The sequence below is a fragment of the Macrobrachium nipponense genome, chromosome 20, assembly GCF_015104395.2.
Source record: "Macrobrachium nipponense isolate FS-2020 chromosome 20, ASM1510439v2, whole genome shotgun sequence".
Taxonomy (NCBI): Eukaryota; Metazoa; Arthropoda; class Malacostraca; order Decapoda; family Palaemonidae; genus Macrobrachium; species Macrobrachium nipponense.
The window spans coordinates 75,479,522-75,494,521 of record NC_061089.1 but is presented as its reverse complement, the minus strand read 5'-3'; positions in this window follow the sequence as shown (position 1 = coordinate 75,494,521).

The following is a 15,000-nucleotide window of genomic DNA, read 5'->3' as shown; positions in this document are numbered from 1 at the left end:
TTCCATGAAGACACTCACTAGCAAGAAAGTCAGTTGATTTCATAACAAGTCTTGGAATCAAAATCTACAGAAGAAATGCGGGAAAACGTCTCACGGTTTCTAAGGAACCATCATCTCATTTCCAGCTTTCCCAAGGCGCCTTCTCGCTCATCTTCACCCATCTTTTTTTTTTTTCTTTTTCTCTCTCCCTCTCTCTCCTCATTTTTGGCTGCTCCAGAAATCGTAATTTTACTCATTTTTACTTGTCCCGTTTTCATCTTCATCATACCTCTCTCTCTCTCTCTCTCTCTCTCTCTCCCCCCTTCTGGAGTGGCGTATCTGTAATGTAAATTCTTTTCCTTGGGATCCAAGCTTAGAAAAACATGCAAGACAGTGATGGTGGGCTGTTGCAGCGAATCCTGAGTACGACCGACATAACTTGAGTAATTCTCGCATAAATAGGCAATGTCTTTTACTCTTTGTAAATGCTTCAACATTTTGCCAGTTTTAAGCGAAGTCATTTGTGTAAGAACAAAGGACGAGCATTAACTCCTTCAAGTTAAAGAAAGAACATGACAACAGAGTAAAGTGGAAGAGGTAGAGGAACTACAACAAGAGATTATTATTGGAATTCTGCATTTACCATAAGAGAATCAAATAAAAAATATGTGATCAAACGAATGAAGTGACATTTTATACTAATGAGGATAGTTTTAATGGCTTCCTTCTAAATAAAAAAAAATAAATAAATAAATAAAATTTGATGTAAATTAAAGTTAAAACAAAACGCATGTTATGTTTTCAATACTCATTCAGCCCGTGAAAAAATGAAATTTTCATTTTACAGAGAGCCATGAACATTTAATGTAGACATTACAAATCGAGGCGGGAACGTTCAGTTCTACTTTGATATTTCAACATCGAAATGCGCACAAACACAAAAACAACGCGCGCGCGCACACGCATATATATATATAATATATATATAATATATATATATATATATATATATATATATATATATATATATATATATATATACACATATATACATACCTGTATGCATATATGATAAATAAACACTTAAAGCAGTTTTCACGTTGCAACCATATATTCCGTTTAACAAAACTGTATCCCTGATCACTGGTGAAATGTGAAGAATTGGCGACAGAAGTATTAATATTCCATACGCAGGTGAGGTGATAATATGACGTTAATCGTATGTAGGAGCCGGTTGACTTTGGGATGGAAAGAGGTCAGTCCCTTGTGCTTTGTCCTCGTTAGCGGCCACCAGGCTCGACACAAGTGGGGGCTAATCACTACCAAAACACAAGGGACTGACTCTCCACCCCAAGGTCAACCGACTCCTATAGTAGATTCACATCACCCGTGCATTTGATGTCTAGGCCAGTCCCTTACGACGCTCCCGATTGGCTGTTGATAAGCCAATCACACGGCTGGAAACTCTCAGTCTCTCTCGACAGTTCACATGGGCAGGATGTATATTCCACCTCTCCTGAGGTCCAGCCCTGTGATTGGCTTATCAACCAGTGATCAGGGATACAGAAGTTTTGTATCCGAAATACATTGTTGCATCGTAAAAGCAATGTTTTGTGTGCCTATATAGATATTTATATATATATATATACATATATATATATATATATATATATATATATATATATATATATATTATATATATATATATATATATTTATAAAATATAAATATATTTATATATATATATATATAACATATATATATATGTGTGTGTGTGTGTGTGTGTGTGTGTGTGTGTGTGTATATCTCTCTCAAGTAACCTCATAATTTCTCCCAAGGCTCGTACTGGTAGAGGAAGACACAATCAATTCCTTCTGACTACATTGAATTGTAATGGAGTAGCACGAGCGAGTTAACTTTTAAAGTACATACGAAACATTACTTTGTTTTAAAAGGAATGGCCAAAGTTTAGTAATAAAGCACTTTCATCACAATTTTATAAATATTTCTCGAAATAAGACTATGTATTTAGTTTGACCACGTTTCTGATCAAGATATCCCTAATATATTCTCTGCATTTCTGGTTGAAAAACGTCTTTGGGTCAACCAAAACTTTGATGTTATGTACAGAAATCATCTCTTTATAAGTAAAACGAATGAGAAAAACATACCAGGCGTTCCGTAGTTGTCTTACCATTGTAAAATTAAGCCACAAATATTTTTTAATATTTTGAAAAGGATGCTGGAATTCACCTTATAGCATAGTAAATTTAATTTTTCGTGCAATTCTTGATGAAATGGGTTTGCTAAAAATGATTCTGAATAAAAATAATAGGGTTACAGAATATCCTCCGAAATCCTAATAATTTTTAAAAAACTGTACTTGCAGATTGTCCTTTTACCAACCATCGATATTTTACATATTCTTAAGAGTCTTGAACATCTCAGAGGAAAAATATATATGATGCAGTACAGCATCAAGTAAGAAAGACAGAAAGAAAAAAGTAAGACGGCTTCAGAAGGAAACTTCAGTATTAAAAATATTTTGGTCGTCGCCAAGCTCAGCTAAAAGCAGAGGATTCTTCCACTTTTTTTACGATCACATTGCTCTCGACTTGCCTTCTTTAAAAGCAGCTTTGTAAAACCTGCTGCGAGTTGGAGCCATCGAGACATATTCTTGAGCCGTCGGGACGTATTCCCGAGTATCGTTCGTATTTTCGAACCGAGCGTGATATGAATGGGATATTTATAGCAGCGATCTGAGCAACGCACAGACAGGCGGTTTCTCTTTTCTTGGAATAAAGCTATAGGGTTTATTCTCGAAGCTTCAAGGCGCAGTTTGAAATATGAGACCGCGTTGGACCACGAGATAAAGTTGCTATTCATTTTTTCCCCCAGACTTTCGAAGTCTGATTTTTATCTGCCTCGAAGAGAAAACCATATACGTCTGAGTGTCTCTTAATATTTTGCTCTCTTCAAGTTTGTGGTGTTGCCTTTCAGTTTCCTCTGCCGACCGTTTTTTTATTTTCTTCTGGGAAACCTCGCACGTTTCAAGGTCTACGAACAAGATCTTTTTACGTCAGCGCAGAGATTTTATCCTTAATTTTCAGACTCATTTTACTTCTAAAAGCAATACTGCATGATAATTGTGGCTAGTCTGATGTGTCTCTGACCTTCGCACAAGAGACTTCCTCTCAGAAAGAGCCATCATGTGGCTCTTCATATGTGGAAATCTCTCACATCAGAACCTAACACGAAAAAGAAATCTTAAATGCTACTCAAATATACTGAGATCAATGTTGACAATAAACAGTGTGAACCAGACAGCTAACCTATTGTCACCAGTTATTTTCCGCTTTATATTTCTGTTTGCTTCAATTTCCACTTCATTACTGACAGCATTGTACTGTGATTTTACCAGACCATTAAACATTTTCGTAAGGAGAGTTGATTAACAAAGTCAGTTCATTTTCTATTCTCATTTATATGAATAAAGAGTGTGGTAATAAACTAGCTTTCCCTCCCACACCCCACCAAGAAAAAAAATGTTCAATCAAATGAAGTGGTGAGAATTTACTATTTTTTCACAATAGCAACTTACAAAAGCATACTCTCTCTCTCTCTCTCTCTCTCTCTCTCTCTCTCTCTCTCTCTCTCATTATTCCGAATTTGTTTTACAAAAGCCAAGAAAAAATACTCAAAGGATAATTATTCTAATGAGCTAATCTACACAGAAAGTTTAGCTGAGAACCCCCTCTCATTGGATAAAATAAAACTGATCCTACAGACAAGACAGAATGGAGATAAAGACCTGGATTCTTACGTTGATAGACGGTTTTATTTTCATTCTATATAAAGGTGGAGACCTTCTTCATTCGAAAAGGACGAGAGGTTTGGGAATGACGTCAGAAAAATGCCCTTACTATTTTTTTTTTAAAATTGATGTTGAGAATTAATTTGTCGCTACCCAATAAAAAGGGAACATGTGTAAGAATTAAGCAAAGAAGATCAATGCACACAACTGGAGACAGAAATAAAAAGAATAAAACAATAAAGGTTCTTCAAAGCACCATTACAGATTCCCTAATAATATCAACATTTCCTTAACCTAGATATCAAGAAGTTTCTAAAAAAATATAGATACATATGCACATATATATATACATATATATATATATATATATATATATATATATATATATATATATATATATATATGTATGTGTGTGTGTATATATATATATATATATATATATATATATATATATACATATATATATATATAAAATATATATATTTTGCGAACTATTCTTACTCCAAAATGCAATACGGCCAGTCAGCCAATAATTCCTTTTCGTCAACTAGTCACAAGTCATAAGACAGTGACCATAAGCTAAACCAATCGACAAATCGACACGCACGTACAATTGTGGATTAATGTTCAGTGTATATTTCCCAGTGAAAACTAAAGACAGAATTAACCCTCATTCATTCTTCCCATATAGGAGTCATCGCAAATGCCCATCAGGACTGTATTGTCTATTAGACGGAGGTCAGCATGGACTTGACCGGTCTATAATTTTGGTGGGATATTGGGTGTCCTACTATGACATCTCTCAGGAGAACGAATAAATCGAATAGTAATCAAAGACCAAGACGAAAAGAATGAAAGGGAAGCTGCATAACAGAAATAGTGAGGAGACAATGATATGCTCATCATATTCTTTCTGTTCAGCTATTGTATCATTTCACCATTTGGCCTCTGACCCAGAAAAAGATCTTGGAACCTAAATAAAAATTGAGACCATATTGACTTCTGTTCATATCTCAGCATCTCCACAATATAGTCAAGCGCAGAATACGCTCTTATTTTGAACTTCTAGGACGACAGCCAAGGGGGAAATGACCCGGACATGATCATTATAATGAACTGGAAAGTTAAGTCTGAAAAGGTTTTTTCTTTCACTTTCTAAGAATTGTCCTCTGAATGGGAAGCATAAAAAATCGTCTTTCGAAGGAAAAAAAGAACAAGGGGAACAAACTGGGCTCTTTAGAGAATGATGCCATAGTCCAACAAAGAACTGCATTATTAAAATGGAAATCGACTTATTCTGTACTTCTTTGATAAAGCAATTTCCTTGAAATGAGCAGTTGAAACTATTGTCTTGAATAAATCAGTTATATATGAAGTTCATCATTTGTGAAAATCTCAAAAACAATTCTTAGCAAAAACCGTTCATTCTAAATTTTATGTAGCATAATTATTTGCTGGAGTGAAGCCAACTACATATTAGATTCGTTGTTTTGTTCCGCTGATTAACCACTGTGAACCAGGCTGCTCTAGAATCTTCGAGGTGACATAGACCTCTGAGAATCTTTCGGTTTTTTTTAATTGTATGTTGCTCTCAAAATAACATTGTTTAAAAACTTACTCGTACTGTTAAAAGTATAATCCATAAAGAATCAAATTACAGTATAATAAAACTGTTCTAAAACTGAAGTGTTTAGACTCAATTTCTCGCATACAAAAAGAAACAGTGGACTTCCAAGATTGCCAGACTATTAAAGTATTTCAATAGAACAATTTGGGTAACTTTTGTGAATGAAAGTGTCTGAATAACAGTGTTCCTGATGTCAACGGTAAATTTCTACTTGTGGTTATAAATGATATCAGATCCCCAAAGGAATATAACCTGAATTCTTTTGTAGATTGGGAATACATGTGGAGAAAAAGTTTGTAAGTGATCTTTAGACCTGAGTACTGATAGGTCGAGGGATTTAAAGCTTAACCATTTAGGCTCCAAGCTTTGGGTACAAAGAGCATGTATGACAATAATAGTAAAACTGTAAATTTATTGTTAAATATTTAAAATACAATACAAAATGCTTAGTATTTTCTTAAATTAGTGTTTATTAATTCAATAAAATCTTACGTCTGTTTGCAATTGCAAAAAATAGAGTACACAAATAAATAAAAGTTTTGATAAGTATGTCAAAGATACTTTTATAATAATGCATGTATTGGTGATTGTACAAATATACATATTGCTCTACAGTAATTACGGCTCGAGTTTCGTGTTGGGCTGGACCTCGGACTTCAGTACGGATGTTACTCAGCCTTCGCTCGGCTCTCTCGTGTCTCCTGACGTGCGTGGTGTCTAGTGGTTGGGGTCGCTTTGTCTGGGTCTCTGTTTGCTTGCGTATTCCTCCTCCTGCTGGAAGGCAGTATATGATCCGACTCTTGTTGGATATTTGGGGTCGGTTTCTGGATAGCGATGCTTACCACTTATTAATTGGCCAAAGTTTGCACAAACCATTCACGCTCTTAGGTTTTATATATATTTCCTTCATTAATATCAACATTTTAATGTTACAATTTCAATTGCTCTTCCTCATCTGTGTGGCAACAGCTCTGTTATCGTTTATACGTTAACGAAAGACGTGTTTCCAGTGTCAGTGAATTCTCCAAAAGTCTTTTGCGCATCAAATAGCTCACAATGGCGGCAGTTTCGCGCCAGTTTATTTTTTTACTTCTTTTTGTATTTTTGTTTTGTTTTAGCGTCATGCACTTTGGTAGACAGCTCCTGTAATTTATGAATAAAGGCAGTTCAAATCAAGGGACCATTTACATATATGCACACAGCAAAAGGTTTTTAAATTTAGAACTTATGATAACCTAAAGGAAAAGACGGGAATAATGACGAATAAAGATTCGAAACTTTATTCCTTGGAAAAATATAGCAGCCATGACTGAGGAGCTTTCCCGTAATGCATTATCCTCCTGTAAATAACTTCTAACATAACGAACAGATTATGGAAAGAACGTGAAATCGAAGAACCCACAGTTACAACCCCCCCCCCCCCCTACCCTTTTTTCCCCCAATTAAAAATAACTGTCAATGTGAGTTAGGCCTGAAGCCTGCATTCTTACGATGGTGTCACACGAAAAGGTCTTATGGTATACCTACTTTAGGATCTTGCCACCAAACTTTGAGCAGAGTTTCCAATGTTTTATCTCTATACTACTGGAAAACTTTCAACCGTGCACGTTTATCAATTGCAAGTAAGGATATTTGGCACCAAAGTGCACAACTTAAAAAAAAGGAAGCGGTGTTTCTCCCTATTCTGATTTCCACTTTGCAAACTCTCCCCCTCTGTGTTATTTCACCATGAAAAAAAGTGTAGCTTACTTTTAACGGAACTTCGTACTTTTCATACTAAAATTTTTATTCATAAGATATTTTGCGGGATTCTTGAAGATCACTGATACTGTATCTCCATAGCATATTTTAGCTGAGAGAGAGAGAGAGAGAGAGAGAGAGAGAGAGAGAGAGAGAGAGAGAGAGAGAGAGAGAGAGTAGGGGGGGTGGCGTGTGGCTCTCTTTTTGAAGGCTCTTTGCAAATATAAGCACGTAAAGTTATCCAAAATCACTCGAGTGATTTTGGCTAACTTTATATGTTTACAATTGAATTTTATTTTTCTAGAAGCTTGTGCTCAGCCACAAATAAATTCTGTTTGGGAATTATATGCAAGTACTGAATGATTTTATACGGAACAGGACTTGAAATTAGGTTCAACCGTTATCCTATAAGCGACGTCAAGAGGGCTCTATAAAAGAAATTATAAGCCACAATTGTGTTTACCGCACAAAGAGATCTGATGAAATCTCATGATGATAAATATAAATCAGCCTTTCGTGAGTCAATTTCTTTCTTACCTTTGATTGGTCTGTTCCCTCAACCTTCTTTGTACACATATCAGCATTCCAGTTCGAGTAACTTCACTTGAAGCTGTTCATCCAGTTGCTTTACGTTATTTTTTTTTAGAACACTTAGTTTTTTTCATTTTCTACTGGAGCTCACAGATCTTTGTTCTTTGTCTTATTTTTATTCGTAATCTAGTTTCGGCTACTCCGTTACTGCTTTTATTGATAACCCGACATATTCACCTCTTCTACTTTCACTGTCCACCCACATTTTCGCTTTGTTATTGCCTTCTCTTAGTTAATGGATGGGATTCACTCATTTATTCATGTTTAAGTATCTTTCAGTTCAGATTTTGAGTCTGTTCGTCGATGGCGAAAATTCCAAGTTTACCCTCAACTTTTTTCCTTCCAGTATAGTTTGTGTTGTCAAATCTTCATCGACAATAGTGGGCGTTCTGTAACGACTTAACTTTTTCTGTAAATTAATCTTTATTTCATTTTTTTGTTCACAAAAAGGTTTTAAAGGATATTTTCACCAGCGACCTTGCATTTGCCTCCTTCTGAGTCATTTTATTCTCTGCCACAAGTTTTCACACCTTTCTGACATTTTAACGTGTATTATTTCAGTACTGCATTATGACAAAGGTAATAGTGAGTGCTTCCTCCTCTAAAGTGAACGCCCTATAGAGTATATGGAAAATATGTCATGGAGAAATGGAATGTCCGGAGTTTGTATGACCACTCTTTTGGGATCCATTCCAGGGTTTAGCAATCCTCAGCTTGCCCGATTCAGAGGGTACTTTCTCATAACATACCTCCCCTTTCGTATGTTATGATGATATGCAAAAGTAGATTTCTTCGTTACATTTTCATTTTTTATCGCCAGCCAATTTCCTAGATTGCTTGCTCGTTTTGTGGTCATTTTCTGTGAACAAAACGTTCTTTGCCGATATATACTTATACACGTTTTTGCCATCAAAATTACCAAATTTATTCGTGTTTCATTAGTAGCAAATTACAAACAGTACAAAAAAAACAAGAATCATATTTAAATACAGTTGTATATAATCATAATTAAGCATACATCAATCTATATAGTAAAGCTAAAAATGCTCTTTTAATAAATGGATCAAAGTGGAACACGGTTTACCAGAAAATTAATGTACTACAATACATACATAGATATAACCTTTATTATGTATGAGTAGGTACGAGTTTACATAAAAATACTGAATAAAAAAGTGGTGTGACGCTGCTAGCGAAACACTAACGAGAAGTCAGAATATTCACGTAAAACCACAAAGCGTTTCTCCCTCCATCCTGACTAGGGAACTACCCAGTCCCAAAGGGAACACCAAATGACTAAAATATGGCAAATCTCGAGTAAAACCGCAGAAAAGGATGTTGTCAGAGAGAGCGCTCTGTCTTGTGGAGTCGAGAAAGGAGTCATACAAAATGCATTACTCTAAAGGGGAGGATTCATCCTCCACTCTTCCCTTTGGGTATGAAGGTCTCCTGCCCGTTGCAGAATGATGTAACTTCCCTTGCTGTAAACTGAGGTACAGATTTGGAAAAAGAGATTTTTTTTTCTTGTCTCGAGTAATATTTAAACATGTTTTTCTCACTGAAAAAAATACGGTTTCCAAATATATAATATATATATATATATATATATATATATATATATATATATATATACATATGTAGAATCTACCGGTCACTTTTTTTACCAGATACATATGCAGTTGTAATGGCATCAATGCCCCCTTAACTTATTGAATTCAAGAAGTTAAGAGGGCATTGTGCTATTACAACTGCATATATAATATATATATATATATATATATATATATATATATATAGATATATATATAAATATATATATATATAAACATACATACTTATATATATTGGAGAATGAGATTCATATTAGTCCTTTGGAATAATAATAATAATAATAATAATAATAATAATAATAACTTTTCTACCCGTCAAGTTCATTTAATTCAACATCTGTAATTCTGGTCTAAAAAATTGTGTGCCGATATCCAACCGGGTTTGAGAAAGTGACCTATGACCTTCGCTGAATTGATGCTGCTCTCCGAAGGCGACGGGAAAAAATTTAACGATATATGTGTGTGTGTGTGTGTGTGTGTGTGTGTGTGTGTGTGAAGATTAAATTCGTTTCAAGGAAAGATCCGATTTCCTATAAGGTACACGAAGGGGTAGCCATGATACTGTTATAATATTTTCCAGTCGCCTTTGGAGAGCAGATCAATTCAGCGAAGGTCACAGGTCACTTTCTGAAAACCGGTTAAATAGAGGCAGATAATTTTTTAGACCAGAGTTGCAGATGTTGAATAGAATAAACTTGACCGAGTTGAAAAGCTGTTGTTATTATTATTATTCCAAAGGAATAATATGAATCTCATTCTACAACACTACTTTTCTACTTGAATTAGATAGTAGTATCCAGTGATAATATTCTTAATAAATCTGACATCTTCGACAACATATGTATATGAAAGCAAAATATATGATACTTTCGATAATTAACGATTTAGAAAAGTTCTGTGTAAATCATTGAATAATATAGAAATACTGTGAATGTTTTATAAATTGACCTTTCATGATTGCATGAAGCTGGATGTAGATATTCCCTTAGTTTATGTTTGTCCTTTTGCCAGTCCGCCTGTATCCGTTTGTCTGTCAGTTTGCCTCGCCATATTCAAGATCTCTCTTTCTAATATATATATATATATATATATATATATACTATATATATATATATAGTATATATATATATATATATATATATATATATATATATCTTTATTTGTTTCTTTTGCTTTTTTCTGTCTATCTTTGCTTATTAATGAAATGAGAAATGAAAGCTCTTTTTGTTTATTTATTAACATGATTGCTTTCGCGGTTATTCGTGAATTTCTCCGAAAATTTTGCCAGTCGTGAGTTCCGTGACAGGCAACAAGTGATTAGATGTCCTGAAAGATAGGAATAGACCTTTTAGTTTGGAGGAACCATTTGTGGGGTTAAAGGCTCAGAACGATCTTGGTAATGAACATGAAAACTGTCCTTGTCGCAAATCTGTCCTAGATCATCTGATCTATTTTCGGTTATGATCATAGCCAGAGATTTCGAAGAAGGTGATATGCAGGGAAACTACTCTATATGATATGATTTAGCATTTTATTTTTCATAAGTATTTTGTAATGATTAGTACATATAAGACACAAAACGTCACATTTTCAATTTGTTTACTTATTAATTTTCTTTATATACAGATTTAGCTCAAGAGATAGTAAACGCTACATTTTGCCCGCTATATGGAAGATATGATATTATTAAGACAAAAGGTTTACTTTTAGCAACGAATGACGGCTTGCCAAAAAGTTAACACAAGCTACAATCTGAAAGCGCTATATTTTCTCTCTCTCTCTCTCTCTCTCTCTCTCTCTCTCTCTCTCTCTCTCTCTCTCCGATACGTACGTAAATCATCCCATCGCAGTGTATCTTGGTAACTTCCCGTGTCCTCCGGCGAATAGAAGAAATGAGAAAAAGATGGCGAAGGATAAAGGCTCAGGTAGAGCCTCTCACGTATTGATGGTCTTCTATCCTCACGATTTATGTTCTTTATCCTGAATGGAAGGCCTTAACCAAAAATTTCTTCTTCTTCTTCTTCTTCTTTTGCCGCTAAAGTATTCGGCGGAAGTCTTTCATCAAAGTATATACAAACTGGTATTGCTGACTCTTTATCATGACATTACCCGTCTTTCAAGTTATACAGCATTTTTGTTGCTGTTGTTGTACTTCTTCTTCGTAGAACGTCTTTCACGAAACGATGCCGTTTTCAAATCGTTTCATGTTTATCCCAGTGTCTTTGCAGAAGCAAGGATATTGCTGCTGTAAGCTGGTGTGGTTCTCATTTGCATGAAATATGTCCAGTCGAGTTTATCTATTTTCATTCTCTAAAAGGTTTGCTCCTGATGATTCTTCTTGAGGTAAGAAACAAAGACATTAATCTTTCCTTGTTTATTATATGAGGAAAATGTGTTATCATTGCATCGGGCAAGTTATAAATTTGTATTGTGAAATTTATATCTCAGGATTCAACATGCTTCAAGAGTTACCAGCATGCTCTTCCGCTTTCTTTATGACGCCGCTTTGTAAAGTCAAATCAAACTAATATAATGTGGAAAAATGTTCAGGCGAGTTTCCTAATAAAAATTGTTTTCAGTTTAGGGATATGCGACCCCGTACGACTCCTGGTTCTAACACATACGAGGTTGAAATTTGGATAGATTTTCTCCCTTCTGTTTACATACACACACACACACACACACACACACACACATATATATATATATATATATATATATATATATATATATATATATAAATAAATATATATATAAATATGTATATATATATAATTGTTAGAATGCATAAAATGTCTAGTAGGCCAACTCTTGTGTACGAAATCTTAGGCTCCAGAAGAGACAAAAAAAAAACATGTTAAAATTAGAACTTAAGGCAGAACTTCGATATCCATTTCAAGGAGAAAGAACGAACATCCTGAGACGTTCGTTTCGCACATTGTTTTTAAAATTTCTACAAAGAGTTTCTGGAACCACTGATACAGATAAGTCGAGAGCAGAAATACAGAATGATGATGGAGATGATGATTCTTAGTTTTCCGATGCAAAGAACCAAATTCTAAAACAAAGAAAAGTCCCCTTGAATGTCACCTTCCAGAAACGGGATCCTCGGATAAAACGTAAAGGGTGAAGCAAGAGAGACGCGAAGAATCCTTTCTCAGTAAATGAAAGTCTTCGAGAAGGGAACACTCGGATCTGGAGTTTTAAATTTCACTTAATGTCTGTCATCTGCCGCTCTGAATTCTCCGCGGAGGACCATTCCAAATGGAGTGATGTTTCTCAACGAAAGAAAGCGGGAAAACTATCAACCAAAATATATACAGAAACTGAGGAACGATGAAAATTTTTCTTTTTGGTTTTTCGAAATAAACATTAACCTGAATGAAGTGAAGGAATGCCAGGCTTCTACATACTGGCAGTTTTAGTTAAAAATGAGTTTACTGCACGCTGATTACGTTTATTTTGATCGGGAAAAAAGATTTAACTTGACCAAATTCTTAAGAGAACCCTATGACCGAACAATATAGAAAATAGCCTGATCACTATTAGTGGAAGACTAATAAACCACTACAGGAAAAAAGATAGAAAAATCAAAGACCTGAGCCATAAACAGAAAGAGAAAGTGGTGATACTAATGCTATATGCAGCTATATACCACCCACCTTTTCTAAGAAGTTTTCTGAAAACGACTTTACCTGATAACGTCTTTAGAGTCTAATGCAAACAAAAATTTTCTTAGTTTATGAGCATGTTATGCACACAAAAAATCAAATCATAGATAATATATAAAGACTTTGAAGAACAATCCGAAATATTATTTTCATTCTTTATTCCAATAGAAACCGGAAGTAAACTTGTAATTACTCAAACAATGATGTATTATTGTAATAATCACTTTACAGCACATCTGAAAAACTTGAAAACTAATTACTTGCATGAAGCAATTTTGCAAATTTTTCCAGAAATAGAAATCAAGGAACCACTTGCTCGTTCCGACTAACGGCAACAACGAACTCAACAAAGCCAAACTTTCAATTGACTTTATTCTCTTTGAAATGACAAATTTTGTGCATATTCCTCAATTACCTTTTCTCCTTCAGCCAACCGTCAGTGACAAAGGGAAGTTGCCTCTCTCCAACTGCCAACGGCTTGGTCAGGTTAATTAGCGTCGACTTCCTCATGTCTCGTATTCCATGAAGTCTTGAGAAATGCCAGAGAAATCCAAGAGGCACGTTTCGGAGCAGAGGCTTATTGCTGTATGCTTGGCTAAGTTCAGAGTTGGAGGTGCATGCTCGGGTATATATGAAAAGCTTTGGATGTATTTCTGCTTTTCATACAACTAATGTTGCGCCTTATAGTAAGTGGTGACGTGGGATATCAGGCTTCAGGTAATACAAGAAAACGTTTTCCTTTGTAGTGCAAAAACATTACTGATGTCGGTACTCTTGCAATTTAGGTGTCCGTTGAGCAATGCTCCATCTTCGATGACTTCTATTTCTAGTTCTGTAGGTAAATATTTATTCATTTGTTAATATACCGCTTTTCACTGGCTATTTTTTCATCTCTGGTATCTCATTCACGTAGCATTCCAATTAAGGGAGGGTTCTATTAAAAGTCGATAATCGTTTCGGTAATTATCATTTGTGACTTGATTCTTGTTTGGTGTAACTCAACAACAAAAGTCCACGCATTTCGAAGCTTTCTAGCAAATAATGATGATAATTTCAGTGTTATTAATCAACATCAATAAAATATTCCTAGCAGATACGAGAGCACAGCGGAGCAGCAGCAGCAGGCAGCAAGAATGAATGATAGGCTCACTCTTTTTACCAAGCAGTTGAAAAAAAATAAGCTTTTAAAAATGGATGTGCTTTATACTACAATTCCTCACCAGTTAGAATAAGTTACAGTTATATCTATCCCACATCCAGAATACTTGAGAATAGCTTAAGACTTTCCTTCCCGTGGACTATACGAAAAAAATATATTTGATTTCATTGTTGACATTTTGAAGAGATTAATGAACGTCCGTAATTACTAATGATACCAGTCACCATCGTTAATGAGAAAGGTTGATAACATAACCATCGTTAAAGGAATAATTAATGTAGAAGACTACAAAGGATATGAATCTCATGGGTTTCAATTAATAATAAAACGTAGAAGAAAAGTGAGGGAATGGAGAAATTCATATAAGATAAGACATCTAAAATGTACGGGGATAAACAAAGGACAAAGTTGTTAAATTCTCTGCAAAGCACAAGAGGAAAAAATATTATTTGACTACGTAATAAAGAACAATTTAAATAAACATTACCGTAACGTCATATGCTGATGAGATCGATCGATAGACTGAGAGATAGATAACATGTCCAAGAATTTTGTACCCTGCATCTAAGCTATAAATCAGCACAACAATTTTGCAACAAAATATTTTCCTTGTAGGCGAACTGGCAACTTTCTGCAGCTTTCTCAACGGATGCCATTACGGCTTTATGAAAGTTTATCAGCTTCTCCCTCCATAAATCTAGTCTTAAACCGGCTTCTATTTCTCGCTTTTCCTTCGTCCGGCATTCTCTTTTCTCGCGAGGTATTCGTTTTTTCCTTCTCCCGCTGTTATTTGACTTATCTGGCACTCT